Source organism: Cupressus sempervirens, chromosome 11 (assembly GCF_028749045.1).
Source record: "Cupressus sempervirens isolate cs-2001-9-10 chromosome 11, ASM2874904v1, whole genome shotgun sequence".
NCBI lineage: Eukaryota > Viridiplantae > Streptophyta > Pinopsida > Cupressales > Cupressaceae > Cupressus > Cupressus sempervirens.
In genome coordinates, this window is record NC_143128.1 from 315,440,749 (window position 1) to 315,457,918 (window position 17,170).

Here is a 17,170-nt window from a genome sequence, read left to right on the forward strand (position 1 = left end):
TTTAAAAAGTGAAAACATTACACCTAATACTAACTTAAATGAACCTAATAAGATAATTGTTTTTTCTCACCCATGCCTCGAGTGCTACTACAGACTAGGATGGGAGTAGAGAGAATTCTTGGTTGCGACCTTGCATTTCATAGTATGCCTCGTTAGTATGAGAGGATATTAGTGGTCACATAGGGATCACTAGGAGGCTAGGGTCTATTGAGAGACTACCAGGGTAACTCTAGCGTGATCCATGCAATGACACTTTCCCGCTTGAATAGTAGGTTTCCTACATGTCTTTGTTGTGCCTCTGGGATTAGATGTCAGTTTGTGATTGGAACCTTTGAGTTAGTATACTTTTAGGATTCCTAGACTTAGAGAGTATTTGTGCTATGTGATTTGATAACCTATTTGGGACTTGAGATTATCTCCTCAGCGCAGTGGGAGTGGACCATTTAGGTTCCACACAGTCGGGCGGTAGTGCTTTTTCACTCTTACCATTTGAGATATGTTTGATGGCTAATGCATTCTTTGCTAACATCTATCTTCATTCTGTTCATGGATTATGATCGTGGACACATATCCTTATATTGATGATTAGCATATGTTAGATGCTACTATTTACTTGTCTTATACTTTATTTTGCATGATTAGATTTCTCATGTATATGTAGTAGCATGTTAGATTTCTTTCTACATATGATGTAGTATATTTAGAAGTGACATTCCTACTATAATAGTAGCGATGATCTCTTCGGTGACTTGGGATGTTACGCATAGAGGGATGGCTAAGGCCCATGATGGTCTAATGGTGCTATTTATGGTTGGGAGGAACTATGCACTTAGTTAGTTGTGTTTGTGATATATGGATATCTTTTACGATGGATGTTTATATCCTCTATGATGATGTTTCATGTATAAAATGTGGTTCTATTTACTTACAGCATTTGCATCATGAATTAGAATAGGATGATGTACTTCATTTACACATATGTATATTCTTTTAAGCCTTTCATACCCTATGGCATGTACAGTGGATGATTGAGCTTTCTAAAATGTAGTTTATTAAGGGACATTTGGAACAAAGTATATTGGTTAAAGAATGTTGGACTTTTCATTATTATTTTATGTGGATGTAGTATTAGATGGAATCATTAATAGTTAATTAGATGTGATTCAACATTAAGGGATCCATGAAGAATGTAACCTGTTATGTATACTTTCAGTTGAATGTATGTTATTGCTTCCATTACTATATGTATGTTGTGAATAGTTTAACTTTCATGTTTCAAAAAAAAAAAAATGCTACCAAACTTAGTGAAACTTTAGGTTAATTCTTTGGATCCCTTGGCGAGGTGTTGTATCCTCAATCTAGGGATTGAGAAAGAAAATTCTTACTCCACCCAAAAAAATCCAATTTTACTATATCCAAGAATAGGTTAGCAAAATTATGGTTGCATATCTAGAAATAACTCGCAAAAATCTTTTTGATGAATCCAAGTTGACCTAGTTATAATGCCCCAAGAAGATAGTGACTCCATGGAGAACACTCTGGAAGGATTACCACTAGGTTGACCTATTCTTTAAGCCTTGGCTAAAAAATTATTTCTAGGTTTTCTATTTTATTTAGGGATTTGCAGACAAAATCTCAGAATTTGGCCTCGGTCCACACTTTTTGGAACAAAAACATACTTTTTGCTACACATTTTAAGGTGTTTCCTCTATCTTTTATTTCCATTTTCAGTTTAAGAATAAAATTATATCATAATTAAGTTGTTTATATATGTTTAGCATCTACATTTACATTTCACATCTTACTTAATAAATTAGCCAATCTTGGGTTTGGATTTATTCTCACAAATAGAGCAAAGAAGCATTCATTTTCATCATATTCCTCTTAGTAACTATAATTAAGCATTTGCATCCCTTCCTCTATTTTGGCCTTTCTATTCTTATTAAGATTCAAAAAGAATTGTAACTGGAAATATTCCTTCTCTTGATACACACATATTTAATTCTTAGTGTGGAAAGTGAAGGCCTATATCATATTAAAGTGCTTCCATTTTTTCATTAAACATTTTGGTGAACTTGGCTTTGTGCCTCTTTATTTTAAGAGTTATTTTTTTTCATTGGGTATTTATGTTGTTTTGGTGAACCCAAAAAATTCCCCCCTTAACATATATTTTGTGTTGATCTCATTTTAGTTTTGACAAGGCAGTGACAAAACACTTAAGTCATTACTTAACAAAAATATGTATGTACCAAGTAAGTAGTGTATGATGAGAAATATATGCATTAAATGTCAAACACCAATATTTTTTGAGTAGATGGTATGTGATGAGTCACTTAAGTGCTGAGAAAGACATATATGCCAAGTGATTTATATGCTGATTAAAATAGTGGATGTCAATTTATTTGGGTGATGAGTTACAACATTGAAGATGTAATGGATGTCGAGCATCAAAGCTTTCAAGTGAAGAGTAAATAGTTTAACATAGTTGTTTGTAATGGAAAAAACTCCTGTGTAAACCATTTTTGGGCTGAGTTAATGTTTTTAATGATTCTAGAAGATATATACAAAGGTATATTGAGAATCCCTATGTAAACCAATCAGATTAAGGGATGTTTAAGCAACAAAATGGGTGAATCACAATTGTTGATTCTTACTTAACCCTAGTTCACCTATGTCCTCTTAAGAAGGACAAACCCTAAATAGTTTAAGAATATCATGTATGCACAGATGAGAAGAGAAGGGTAAATGTTAAGTACAGAGAGAGAATCCATGGTGACTAAGAAGGTTGTGAGAGAGATATGAATTGCATAATTTTTTAGAGGGAATAAAGAAGAATTGTTGAAGGACATAAGAGATACATCTAATTAGGAGGATCAAGTATAAATTAGGAAAGAGGAGATCTGATATCTAGCAGAGAGGTGCTAACTAACAGGTCAAGGCTAAAATATTCTAATAGGAAAATCAATGAAAATATCTTAACCTAGTAGTCCTAGCAGGCTTTTGTGAATTCTTTAATAGGGTAAGATTTAATAGTCTTTTAAAGCATTTAATAGGGTGGACCTTTCACAAGGTAGATCATAGTTTATGATCAAACTTATTGTAACCTTCATTGGATATAGTTTATGACTATAGTAGTGATGATTTGTGGGTGTCATCCCCACTGTAGTTTTACATTCTCATTGGAGGGTTTCAGGTAGCAAATTTTTTATGTTATGTGTTATTTGTTTCATGGTATGGATGAATATGTTTAGCTTTTTATTTCAATTTAAATGCAAATTATGAGATGGATGTGTGGTGAATTTTTTTTGGTTAAAGTTTTGATGTGTTGCTTCAACGCCCCCACCCCCCAATCGCTCAGAGTTTACTTTCGCATTGTTAATTCCAATAATTGGTATCAAAGCCTTGTTCCCTAGAAAGGAAAGCTTTTTATCTTTGAGGAAAGATATTTAAAATGGAAGTCTACAAGTTGCGAAAGACTATTGAGAACTAGAATATTGAAATCCAGCTTGCCCTACATCAAATCAATGAAGAAAGAGATGAGTTGAAGCACTCATTAAAGAGAAGGGAATAGATAGTTATTAAGGAAAATGACACACATTACCAAGAAGAAGACACTACTAAATTTTTTGTAGATGGAAATTCAAGAGAGTTTGATGCAGCAGTTGGAGATCTAATAGAAAAGAATGGTGCCCTAATTGAAGAGGTCAAAAATATTAAGGTAGAACAAGAAGTCCAACCAATATTGCTATGTGAGGTAACTGAGAAGAAAAAAAAGCAGAGGAAGACAAATTTATGTTTGAAGATGAGAAAAGGACACTAACCAACAAACTAGAAGAGAAGAAATTAGAGGTACAAAGAATTGCTAACATGCAACTAGAAACAATGTATCAAGTGATGATTGCCAATCATGAATTAAATGGAAAGGACATTGAGATCACAACCTTGAAGTCACAGAATGAAAAACTAAGGAATGAACTAAGAAGATTAAAGTAATTTTTTAAAATTTTCAACATACTTAGTGAAGCCATCAAAGACTTTGAGAAATTGATGAGATCTCCTAGATATAACAATGATATGATTGGATTGAGATACACTAGAATTGAGGAAAGAGAATCATCTAAAAGTGGTGAACAAAGAAACAAGAAAGGTAAGAACTACAAACCCACTTGTCATAATTTTGGAAAGTTAGGTCATACAAAAAATGTTTGCAAGAGCAAAAATGCAAATCATAACCCTAAGCAGAAATTTATGGGTTACTGTCATTAGTACAACAAGAAAGGACATTGGACACATGAATGTAGGACCAAGACCTTAAGCACACAAATATTTGAAGGATATTACCACAATTGTCAAAAGTATGGACATAAATCATATGAATGTAGATGTAATGCCAAGTGGACATCAAACAAGTAGACAAAGTTACAACACAATGGAAAACCCTACAATTGGGATTACAACACAAGGTATAGTTATCACTATTGTCAAGAGTATGGACATGTTCTTGAGAATTGCATTAGAGCATAACTCAGAAGTGACTATAGTAGATGGTTGAGCCAAACTACATGATTTAGCTATTTGAAGACTTTGAAGACTTGTCATATCAATAGAAACCATCCAACAAGGTCATGTAAGGAAACTTGCAACAAAGAATAGAACCATTTCCACAAAACCCATAATAGATCTGAAATAAATACGAAATTACAATCCACATGCAAGAGAATAGACAACATACCCACAAAAAATTGTGACACAAGATATACCCTAGGAAACCCTTATTGAGGGAAAAACCCAACCTCCAAAAGCATCCATCACCATGTATTATTTAGCAAAAAATTCCATTGGAATACAACCATGGAAGCCTTCAAAGCCATAGCCACATCCAAGCAATCCATGTGAACAGTAATGAATCCACACATCCCATGCCATGCTTCCAACCTTCACAAATGCTCCCTTTGGCTAACCTGTCAAGCCTTGTCCCACTTGACTCTTTATTTTTTTCCCTTTTTTCTTCTCACACACCAACAACTACCCTTGTGACTGCTTACTTAATAGAAATTCTCACAAAACCACCAAGTGATATTGCATAAACCACATGCCAAAACCATGTGTTACCTAACTTGTTAACCCCATATTTAATATTGGAATTTTAATTTTTTCCCCATTATTAAATAATTACATTAAATATTATCACAATGTTACAATACAACTCAACAAGTATATCCCATTGGAATATTTACTTGTTGCACATCCATCTAGGTGAAACATCACATAATAATATAATATAATATAATATAACATTATTATGCAATGTGTGGAACATTCATTATCTCAACAAGTCAAAGGCACCCAGCAATGAAGTCAACAAAGGAAAAGAGAAGGTTAATGTCGAGAAAGTCAAATTGCAGATGAAAAAGACATGGAAGAAAAAGGAAGATTGTATCAAATCAAGTTTAGATGAGGTCACTTCATCTAGTGGATCTGATGATCACATCACCTCCAACTAGGTAATTAAAAGGTATGAGTGGGACTAATATCTCGATGATATATTTTACATTAGTTCCAGTAATCTAAGTTATGAAAAGACTATATATGCATGAATTAAGATGCAATGGAATAATTAGAACCTAGAAGAAATCTTTGGTTTTGTCAATTTTCATGTTGTTTTTCAGCATGAAATATTTCACAGTTACTGCTAAGTGTGAAAAAAATTCAATTGATGTTGAGTTGTGAAGATATGGTAGTATTGACCAAGCATGCTATGTGAACCAAGTGAAGTGGAATTCGTGTAAGCCAAGTGAGTCAAAAACCCTATATTAACCAAGCTTATAATTGTTTAAGCATTAAGCATTTATTGCAAAATTTTAAAGGTTATACAGTCATTTCTCAATTCCTTTGCATTCATTTAAGATCAAGGAGAGCATGAAGATAATGAAGGAAAATTACAATAGGAGTTTCTTGCATTTTTTAACCAAATTCAACTACAACTCAACATATTCATCAAATTGTGAAGGTATTTTACTGGTTTCAAGTTTCACTATTTGAGATTTCATAAACCCTAGGTATCAAATATGGCAGCAAGCTCTTCTAAAAATGTTAGAAAAGAGAGAAAGGAAGTGTTGAATGTGAAATTTATTAGTAATGATATTAGACAACCACCTTTCCAAGAAATACCTAAAATTGCATACAAAGGAGACCCGTCTAGTGCATTACTGATGATACTACTAAAAGTCTTAATGATTTAGGATGTCTAGTGTTGCTATACATGCAAATTTAGAAGTATAGGTGACATGGAGATAAGGGAATTGCACAATAAACTTTGTGATGATGGATTTTTAAGGGAAGAAAATAAAATCATAGAAAGGAAAGGGTTGACCTATGCCCTAGATTTTACTAATGTATTCAAGATTGAATGGATCAAGACTATGCTCAGTAGAATATATGACAATATTTGGCTAGAAGGTGGACTTAGTAAGATCACTAAAAGGATCGTTAGTTGGATGTCAGGGTATCCTACCTTGGATTGACCCAAGAGCATGTGAAGTGACTCAAAAGAGATAATTGAGAAGAACATAGGTGCAATATGAAATAACAGGGGAATTTCTATAGATTCTATCTCAAACCCCCTAATTTCATTTTCTATGAGAGTGATAGCTAACAAGTTCTTTCAATCTAGTAGATTGAATAGTGTGCCTTACATGGTTGTAGACTTGGGATACAAAATAGTCAAGAGAGACCATACCTATGACCTTGCCAAGTTACAAATTTAGAAACTATATGAAAACTCGCAAGCCATAAGGAAAACCAAGAGTGCATCTTGAAAATTCAGTTCTTTGTTAGTTTATATATTCTTTTATGTGTAAAAAACATTTCCTTTATTTGGTAAAGTTTCTTGAAAAACCAATGGGTCTATTACAGTTCAAATTGGAGAATTCATAGTGCAACTTGGAGATAACTTTGAGTTAGTGATAATAAATTATTTTGCAGACTTTAAGAAGTCTATGATGCAAAGGTTAAAGATTCTAGTGTCACTAGTTGAGAAGCATTATGATGATGTTTTATTTCTAGTTGATGGTGATTATACATATGTGCAAGCAGTCCTACCCAGGGTTAGATGGCTTAAGTCCTTGCCATATTAGATAAATATTGATGAAGCATAAATAATTATTACAACTCAATTGGTAGAGGAAATAGATAAAAGTGCCACCTCATTTGGGAATTATGAGGAAGCTAAGTCTAGAATTACAATTGATTTGAAGACAGTTTCTGTGGTAAGAAAGAAGAATAAACTTGTGAAGAAGATGAAGATGAATAAGAGGAAGAACAAGTCCAAGACCCTTTGGAAATTACTCAAGGATGAGGAGAAGATGAGGGAGCTCATGAAGAAGGTGCCAAGGGAGAAGAAGTCAAGGAAGCACCAAAGCCTACTGAAAAGAAAAGAAAGGCTAAAGAGCCTAAAGTGGTAAGACCCAAGAAGAAGGTTGTGAAACTATCACAATATAAGCTAGAAACTCTTGTTGCTAGTGCTGTCACAAGGGAAACCACTAAGAAAGTCAAGGTTGCTAAGAAACCTAAAGGTAAAAGGACTATTGCTTTAGTAGAGCTAAGACAACCAATGAAGAAGACATATGAAAGGAGAAAATATGTAGCTCTAGCCGAGTCAGATGAGGAGAAGACTGAATCTGATGACATGAGTCAATTCAAGGTGGTAAGCCATAGTCCCTCCTTTGATTTAGATAATTTGTGTGATAATATAAAATCAAATGTAGATTTTCCTATTTTTGCACACATAGATTTTGATAAGAGAGGAAAAGATTAACAAAATACTATAGAGGAAGCCATATATGTAATGATGGCTACATTTAAATCAACTATTATAGATATTGCTAACTCATTACCTAAGAGTCTTTATGAAAGAGTTGAGAAAAAATGGCAATACAACCTACATACAGAAAGGAAAATTAGGGAATCAACTTTAGCCCAAGTAATGCCAGAGATGGATAAAGATAAATCACTAAGGCTATGGAAAAGCACAAAAAAAAAAAAAGAATTGCCCCCAAATATAGAGCTTTCCATATACTGAATAAGAAGATTGAGGATGTGGTAATCAAGAGTACACAAATCTAGAAAACAATTTATATGTTATCCATTCCTACTATAACATAGAAAACTAAGCAAGAAATGTAAAATCCTAAGAAAGTTGAACAATAGGCAGCTGTAACTACAAAAGATGAGTTAGTCAAGGATGGTCATGTGCAAGGAACTAAGGAAACAATAGGAGAAGAGGCCATAGCTAAGGAGGAGCAAAAATATGATCAAAGTGAATGCTATTCCTCCACATGAAGACCAAGTCAATGGGACTTAGTGAAAATCAAGGATTTTTTTGACAATTCTACTTAGAACATCAATCCCTTGACAGATGATGATTTGAAGAAGATATTGAAGAGTTCCACCATGGTAGCTAATTTTTGCTCAAATTTTGTATTGGTGAGAATTGATGAATTCACAAAGGAAAATATGGTAGCAAAAGGGGAGAAGAAAATTAAAACATTTAGTATGACCCCAAAGGTAAAAACTATAGAAACACAGAGTGTAAGCACTGAACAACAAGGTATTGTTACAACACTAGTTGTATTACTTCTTGTGTCATTCATTTCTCACAATCAAGCCTTAATTATAGTTGAGGAAGATGGAACTAAAGAATTGAAGGTGACTATTTCTACAGAGGAATAAATTGCTATCCAGACTTTAGTTACCTTACCAGTTTCTATAACTCCTACCAATAATCAAGTTCTTCATAGACTGAGCAGTCAAGCCACACCATTGTAGATATATAGGCCAAGTGTAGAGATATCTAGTAGATCAGAATGACAAAGGAACAATGACCAAGATTTGCTAAGAAGGAAGCATAAGAAGAAGAAAGTGCTTCATGACACCAAAGACATATTTCTTGATGCTTTCGATCTCCCAGTTTGTAATGAAGAGAAACTAATTCTTGAGTAATTGCTAAATATTGTTAACAACATAAATAATGATGACCTAGACTCAAACACCAAAGTATTGGAGTGGTTAGAAAAGAAGTTTTAGAAAAACATTCTTGAATAGATATCTAGTGTCATTGCACTAAGATAGGTTGAGTTAACAACCAAGATAGAAGATTTGAAAAAGGTGTTAGAGAATATCTTTTCTCTCTACACAAAGCTTTGTGATGTGAATTTTTTCATACAAGAAAAACAAAGGGCTATTGACTAGCTGCAAGGAGATCTATAATCCATAGGTAAAAAATTGAAACTATCTTTGGGTCAAAGTTAGACTCATTTTTAATGATTATTGTCTACTCAAGGTTAGCTAGTAGCACTCCAAGAACAAGATGTCAACATTCATGCTATCTTGATCAACATCCAAGCCATGTTGAACCCACACATGGAATTGTTACACAAGGAACTAGCTTTGATAACACATTGATGAAGAAAGATTCTCATCTTTCAACTCATGAAGGCCTAATTAAACTTGTCGCCGATCTAGACATATAGTATCAATCTCTAGAGGTATCATGTAACAATTGGGATGCAACATTGAAGATCATCATGGAGGTCCACAATTTTTTTTTGGAAAAGCACACTATCAGTGTACCACCCAAATGGAATAAGTGTCAAAAAAGGGGGAATGAGAAAGTAAAGGAATGAAGATGATAAGGGGAACAAAGTTTTGAGATAGAAACAAGGGACACCAATAGAACAACATATTTACTCATCAAGAGTTATACAGAATTTAGATACAACAAGGAACACTCAACTTAGGGGGAGTCATGGAATTTTGGAGAGGTATGATAGTTAAATCATTAGTTGTAAACAATTTTGAAATTTTGAAATTTTGTATGAGATACAAATTATCTGGGTGATGCACATAAGTTAGGTTGTATATACATGAAGTGTTTTTGCCACTCATGTCAAAGGGGGAGATTGTTGATCTCATTTTGGTTTTGACAAAGCACTTAAGCCATTACTTAATGGAAATATGTATTTATCAAGTAGTGTATGTTGAAAAATATACATAGTAAGCCCTGAGCACCAGTATGTGTCGAGTATATGGTATGTGTCGAGTCACTCAAATGTTGAGCAAGACATATATAATGAGTGATTCATATGCCAAGTAAAAAAATAGATGCTAAGTCATTCAACTGATAAGTTAAAATATTTAAGATGTAATAGATGCCAAGTATTAGAGCTTTCAAGTGTTGACTAAATGGTTTAGGACATAGTTGTTTGTAATGGCACAAACTCCTATGTAAACCATTTTTGGGCTGACTTTTTTTATGATTCTAGAAGATATATGTAAAGGTATACTAAGAAACCATATGCAACCAGTTAGATTAAGAGATTTTTTGTATGGTAAAATGGGTGAATCGCAATCGTTGATTCTTACCTAACCCTAGGTCACTTATGTCTTGTTAAGGAGGACAAACCCTAAATAGTTTAAGAGTATCATGTATGCATGGATGAGAAGAGAAGGGTGAATGTTAAGTACAAAGAGTTCATGCATGGTGACTAAGAAGGTTTTGAGAGAGAGATATGAATTGTAGAATCAATTAGAGAGAACAAAGCATAACACTTGAAGGACAAAAGAGATACATTTGATCAAGAGGATAAAGTATACATCAAGAAAGAGGAGATCTAATATCTATTAGAGATGTGCTAACTAAAGGATCAAGGCTGAAACATTCTAATAGGTGAATCAGTAAACTCTCTTAACGAAGTAGTCCTAGCAGGCTTTTGTAAATCCTTTAACATGGTGCTTACTTTATTGTAAGTTGAAGTCCTCTAACTAGGCACACTTCTAACAGGGTGTTGAAATCCTTTAACAGGGTAAGATTTAATAGTCTTTGTAAGCCTTTAATAGGGTAGATTATAGTTTATGATCAAACTTATTATAATCTTCATTGGATACACTTTACAACTACAATAGTGAACATTTGTGGGTGTCATCCCCACTCCAATTTTATCTTGTCATTGGAGGGTTTTTGGGTAACAAATTTACTATGTTATGCATTATTTGTTTCATGCTATGGATGAACATGTCTAGATTTCTATTTCAAGTTACATGAAAATTATGAGATGAACCCACCCCCCCTCGCCTCTCAAAGTTTACTTTCCCATTGTTAATTCCAATATTTTGGAGTTAGATCATTTGATCTACCTTATTTCCTTCATTTTAATAGGTATTTACTTTCTTTTGTTACATATAAATCTAATTTGTTTTTATTGGTGGTATTTATATCTCCTTTGAATGGGGTTGTTGTCTTTCCTTTCCAATTATTTTCTAGATATTCATTTTAATGCATATCATGATGCTTTGATATATTCCTTCATTGAGGCTCATCTTTTTTCAAGATTATCAACCTTTAGTAATTCATGATGACACTATTTTTGATGAACCTATACATGACAATGTTTACTACTCTCTTCTTCATGAAAAAGATAATATGGTCCATTTCTTTTCCTTTCAACATTCTCCTAAAATATTTTTTCCTTATAGGTACATATTTGCTCCTAGTAGAGATAAAGTATTCATGTAAGATCAAAATCCTTATTTCCTTCATACTCTTTCTTCTACAAACAATCTTATGAGAAATCAAGAGCTTCAACAAGTTAACAAGGTTCATATTCATAAACATATTATCAAAATTAAGGGTTGTCCTCAAATAACTCTTCAAGGGAAATCTAGCAATTCTCTAGATTATCATACAAGTCTCACACCTATTCTGCAAGGAATGATCCTTAACCTAGTATTTATCTTCCACATTTTCAACCCTTTCTTCCTCATCCACCTTGTCTTTCTCAAACTCTTGGGTTGGATTATGATTTGGTATCACAATTATGCTATATCACCACCACAATTTCTCTTTGGAAATTTCTTTAAACATCTCCTACATTATTCCAACTTAACCTCCTAATAAAGATAATGCAATTGTATTTTTACAAAGCATGAATGCTACCCTAGTTCCACATAAAATTCTAAGAGATTCATGAATCTATTTTCCTCCTAAAGAGATTCAAGGTCACTATTATGTTCTTATGATAGTTGTCCTTATCAATAGTAACCTCATTCATATAACCTTAGTCAATAATTGGTCTAGGATTAATATTTATAGTATGGAAATTCTCAAGAAAATTAAATCTAATATTCCAACCTTCCAACCTAACAATGTTCCTATATGTGGATTCGATTATATTTCTAATAAAAATTTAGACACCCTTAGTCCACCTATCAAAGTAGGTGCAATTATTTTGGATTATTTTATTCATGTTATTCTTGGACCTCTTAAATAGAACTTAAAATCTAGAAGGTATAGAGAATGTTTGTATGAAAATTAAGATGATGAGTCTAATGAGAGAGTTCATAGTGAACGTGATGATGAGTTAGTATTTGTAAATATAAAGGAAGAGAATCTTTAAAAATGAACCATAAAAGAGAAAGACCTAGTGTCACAGGTTGAGAATAAAGAGGGTTGGATCATATAAAATGGTTGTTCACATCATATAACTAGTGATATGACTAAATTTTTTAAGTTCACTAACCATGGTGGAGGAATTATTAGATTTGGCAATAATGTGGCTTGTCATATCAAGAGAATAGTATCTATTCTTCTTGGGGAAATAACACAGGTGATGTTTACTTTGTTGATTGATTAAAATATAACATATCGAGTATTGTAAAATGGGTTGATAAGGGATACCAGTTACAATTCATAGAAAATGCATGCTTATTAAGGACAAAGATGGTAAGTTGATTGACATTGGTACAAGATCCAAAGGTATTTCTTTTTAGCTGAGCCCTATAGAGATAGCATGTTTGGAAACCTTTCTCAAGTTGATAATAGTTGGTTATGGAATAGAAGGTTTTGTGATATAAATTTTATCAAGGAATATGTTATGGCTAAGTAGAAGAAATATTATTTTCCTAGAAATAAGTTCACTAGAATAAAAAAACTAGAGATTGCTCATACAAATCTAAGTTGTCCCACTATGACAAGAGGATTCTATGGTGAAAGCTACATCATGGTTATTGTTGATGACTTTAATAGGATGATGTGGTGGGCATTACTTAAAGAAAATTTTGAAACATTTGAGAAGGTTAAATTGTTTAAGAATGGAGCTGAGAATGAGTCTGGATTGAAGATTAAATTTTTAAGATCTGATAGAGGTGGATAATTTACCTCAAATGATTTTATCACCTTTTTTGAAGTAAATGGAATTAAAAGGAATTTATCTTCCCTTAAGACTTCTAAGAATAATGAAATTGTAGAGAGAAGAAATAGTTTTGTAAAAAAAGAAACAAGAGCTATGATGTTTGAGAATGATACACATGAAAGGAATTTTGGAGAGAATTAGTTAAGAGAATAGTATATACAATTAACAAAGTGCAAAACAAAAAAGGTATGAACAAGACACCTTATGAACTATCATTTTTACATGCACCATTAGTGAAGTATTTCAGAATTTTTGTGAGTAAATGTTATATCAAGAGAGATGATAACATTGGTAAGTTTGATGCAAGAAGCAATGGAGGTATGTTCCTTTGTTATTCATTTATAAAAAAGAGTATAGATGTTTAAATTAGAGGACTAAGACTATTATTGAGAGTGCAAATGTAAAAGTGGATGAGAAGATTGGAGTTAAAGAAAGAATGCCTAATTATAATTCTGATGATGAAGAAGCTAATCCTAAGCCTATCCAAGAAAATATTGAGACTAATAATGACTTGCAGAATGACATTCAAGTTGTGGAACAAAGAGAGGAACCAAGATTTGAATCGATAGATAAAGTAAGAATTGAGTCAGTGACACCAACACCAAAAAATAATTTGATAAAGAATCACCCTACTAGTCAAATTATTGAAAGCAAAGATAGAGGATTTATGACAAGAAATAAAGTACATGAAGAATTATGTTTGATTTCTCAAGTTCAACCAAAGAGTGAAGATGAAGCATGCAAAGATGATCATTAGATTTAAGCAATGAAACATGAATTGGACCACACTATGTAGAATGGAATATGGGAATTGGTCCCTACACCTAAAGATAATAATATTATAGGAACTAAGTGGGTTTTTAGAAAAAAAGATGAATGAACAAGGTGAGGTGGTGAGAAACAAAGAAATATTGGTATGCAAAGGATATTTATAGCAAGAAGGTATAGACTATGAAGAGAAATTTTCACTTATTTCTAGAATAGAAGTAATAAGGATGTTCTTGGATTATGCATTAAATAAGAATTTCAAAGTGTATCAGATGGATGTGAAGTCAGCATTTTTAAATGGAGAACTTGCAGAAGAGGTCTACATTGAATTGCTTGAAATATTTTCTTTGACAACAGGAGATGTGGTATATAAACAAAAGAAATTTTTGTAATAGGCTAACACAACCACTTAGAACCTGGTATGCAAGGTTGGATAAGTATTTGAAAACATTAGGATTTGCTAAAGGTACTACATATAGTAACTTATACTAGAAAGAAATTGAGAATGGCTTGTTGATTACTGTGGTATTTGTGGATGACATAATCTTTGGAGGTAATGATGAAGAAAGTAAAAAGTTTGTTGATGAAATAAAGAGTGAATTTGAGATGAGCATGATTGGTGAGATGAAATATTTGTTAGGTTTGAGATTGTGTGGAACAGTGATGGTATTTTCCTATCATAGACTAGGTATTTGAAAGACTTGTTGAATAGATTTGGCTTGGAAAGTTGTATTCCTATTGGTATACCTATGATAATTGGTCACAAGTTATCTAGCAAATATGAGACACCTACAATTGAGTAGAAGAAGTACATATCCATGATTTGAGGTTTACAATATTTGACTCACACAAGACTAGATACAAAAAGTGTTGTTGGTATAGTAGCAAGATTTCAAGAAGATCTAAAGGAATCACAATATGCAACAATAAAAATAATATTCAAATATTTGAAGGGTACATCTAATTTTAGGTTATGGTATGATAGATAAAATGACTTTACTCTATGTGCATATACTATTGTAGAATGAGAAGGTAGTATGGATGATAGAAATACTACAAGTGGTGGATCATTTTTCCTTGGAGGAAGATTAATTTCTTGTCTAAGAAAGAAACAAGATTGCATTTCTTAAGGTATAGAAGAAGTAGGGTATACAGAAATAGAAAATAATTTCAATATGATCATGTGGATGAAATAGATGTTTAAGGATATTAGGATGGAGTTTTTAGAACCTATTATCATACATTGTGATATCAAAAGTAGAGTGAGTATGTCTAAGAATCCTATGTTACATTCTAAGACTAAGCATGTATCTATTAAGTATTGTGTTCTGAGAGAGAGAGAGAGAGTTGCAAAGAAAGAGATCAAATTAGAGTATGTTAATACAAAGGTGTAAATTCCAAATATTTTTATGAAGCCTTTTCCTAAGGATATATTTGAGTATTTTTGAGGTGTAGGGTCTCTCATGTTTGCAGTCTGTACCTTGTTATATTTTGATCCAAGAGATACGTGTTATTATTTTTATGTCTACATTAGAGATGACCTAAGGGTTGAATGTTATACTTCGATTCAGTATCATAGATGCTATACTACTATGTTGTGCAATTGATCATATTTTCATGTTGATGTCATTTTGAGATGACATTATGTTTTATGATGATGTCTAGTTATCTAGTATTTGGACCTATCTTTGATTATGTTATGTGTGTTGGATTTAATGCAGGGTTATTTACTCATTTTTGCTTCATTATGCTTTATGCAAACATGAGTGATGCAAATAGGTTACTTTAGTATAATTGAATAAATGGTTAAATTGGATTGTTTAATGTATTCATTGCTTTAGCTATGTTATTATATGCAATTGCACTTGATCATGTGTTTTAGTGAACAAGATTTATACCCCTAGCAATATCACATGGAGTTAATGATTCAGTTGTTCATATTTTACCAAAGTCGTCCATGTATGGTTGACATATCCTTATTTTATTATTTAAATTAAACCTTTTAGTGATTATTAAATCCAAACTCGTTTTCTCTATGTGATTAGACCTATGAATGTTTCTGTGCATTCAGAAGTTTGCATTGTTGTGAAGGTTGTTTAGGAATTTCTATGATTTTGGGTTTTCGAGCTTTATTTTAATTGATTTTTAATTTTTGGTAGCTTTTCCATAGATTAATTCCTATTACTAGGGATAGCCTATTTTCATTTAGGTCGATTCAGAGTCTAACTAGTTTAATTGGTTATTTATTGTAATCAATTATTCACTCAAAAAGTGAATAAGTATTGAAAGAAGAAATTAATTCCTCACTTCTCACTTTTGCAAATCACAAATTTGAGAGCTTTTTTCCAAAATCATCTTCTAGAGGATTGGTTTTTTAGTTGTGGGCATGGGATCTTTACAAGGTCAATCTTGTTGGATCCAACTTGGGGAGACCTTGCTGTGTCATTATTAATTTTATTGGGTTGTTTCCTGTTTCTACCCCTTTTTTTGTCAAGTATGACTCTCCCATTTTTAGGTTTTAGTTTTCTTTCTACTTCTATTTCTAGTAGCTATTTGTTAGGAGGCTGAGAACTAGTGTTCCCCTCTATTTTGTTTGTTGGTTCTACCCGGTTGGTCAGCTATGAACATTTTCCCTATTTTTGGGATGAGGGTTTGAGGTTTCACATTGTTATGCTGGCCATTTTTTCATACAGTGCTTGAACCTGATTTTTATTGGATTTTCATGGATTTTGTTCCCTAAGACCAAATGGGTTTTATTTTCAAAGATTTCCAATTTTAGGGATTTTACCTAAATTTGTGTGCCACCTTGTTTTCTTAGGCTTTCTTAGCACGATGTTGGTCATTGACTTGGATCATCCATTGGGATGCTAGTTAGATCATTGTTGTACTTTTATGTTGTATTGGGATGCATACCACACCTGTCCTCCCAAGATTATTTTTAGTTGAGTGATAGTTGATGTTTTCTCATCCAGTCCTTGTGTTATGATCTTCATGATGGTAGTGTGTCTCACATGAGTACATATGTCTACACTTGTTAGGTGACTTGCAAGTCTTGATCTCCCATTATACTTTAGTGGAGTTCTGACCATTTGGGGTTGGGTTGGGAATATGCATACCTATAGGAACTCATCATTAGATGAGAATGAATAGTGTAG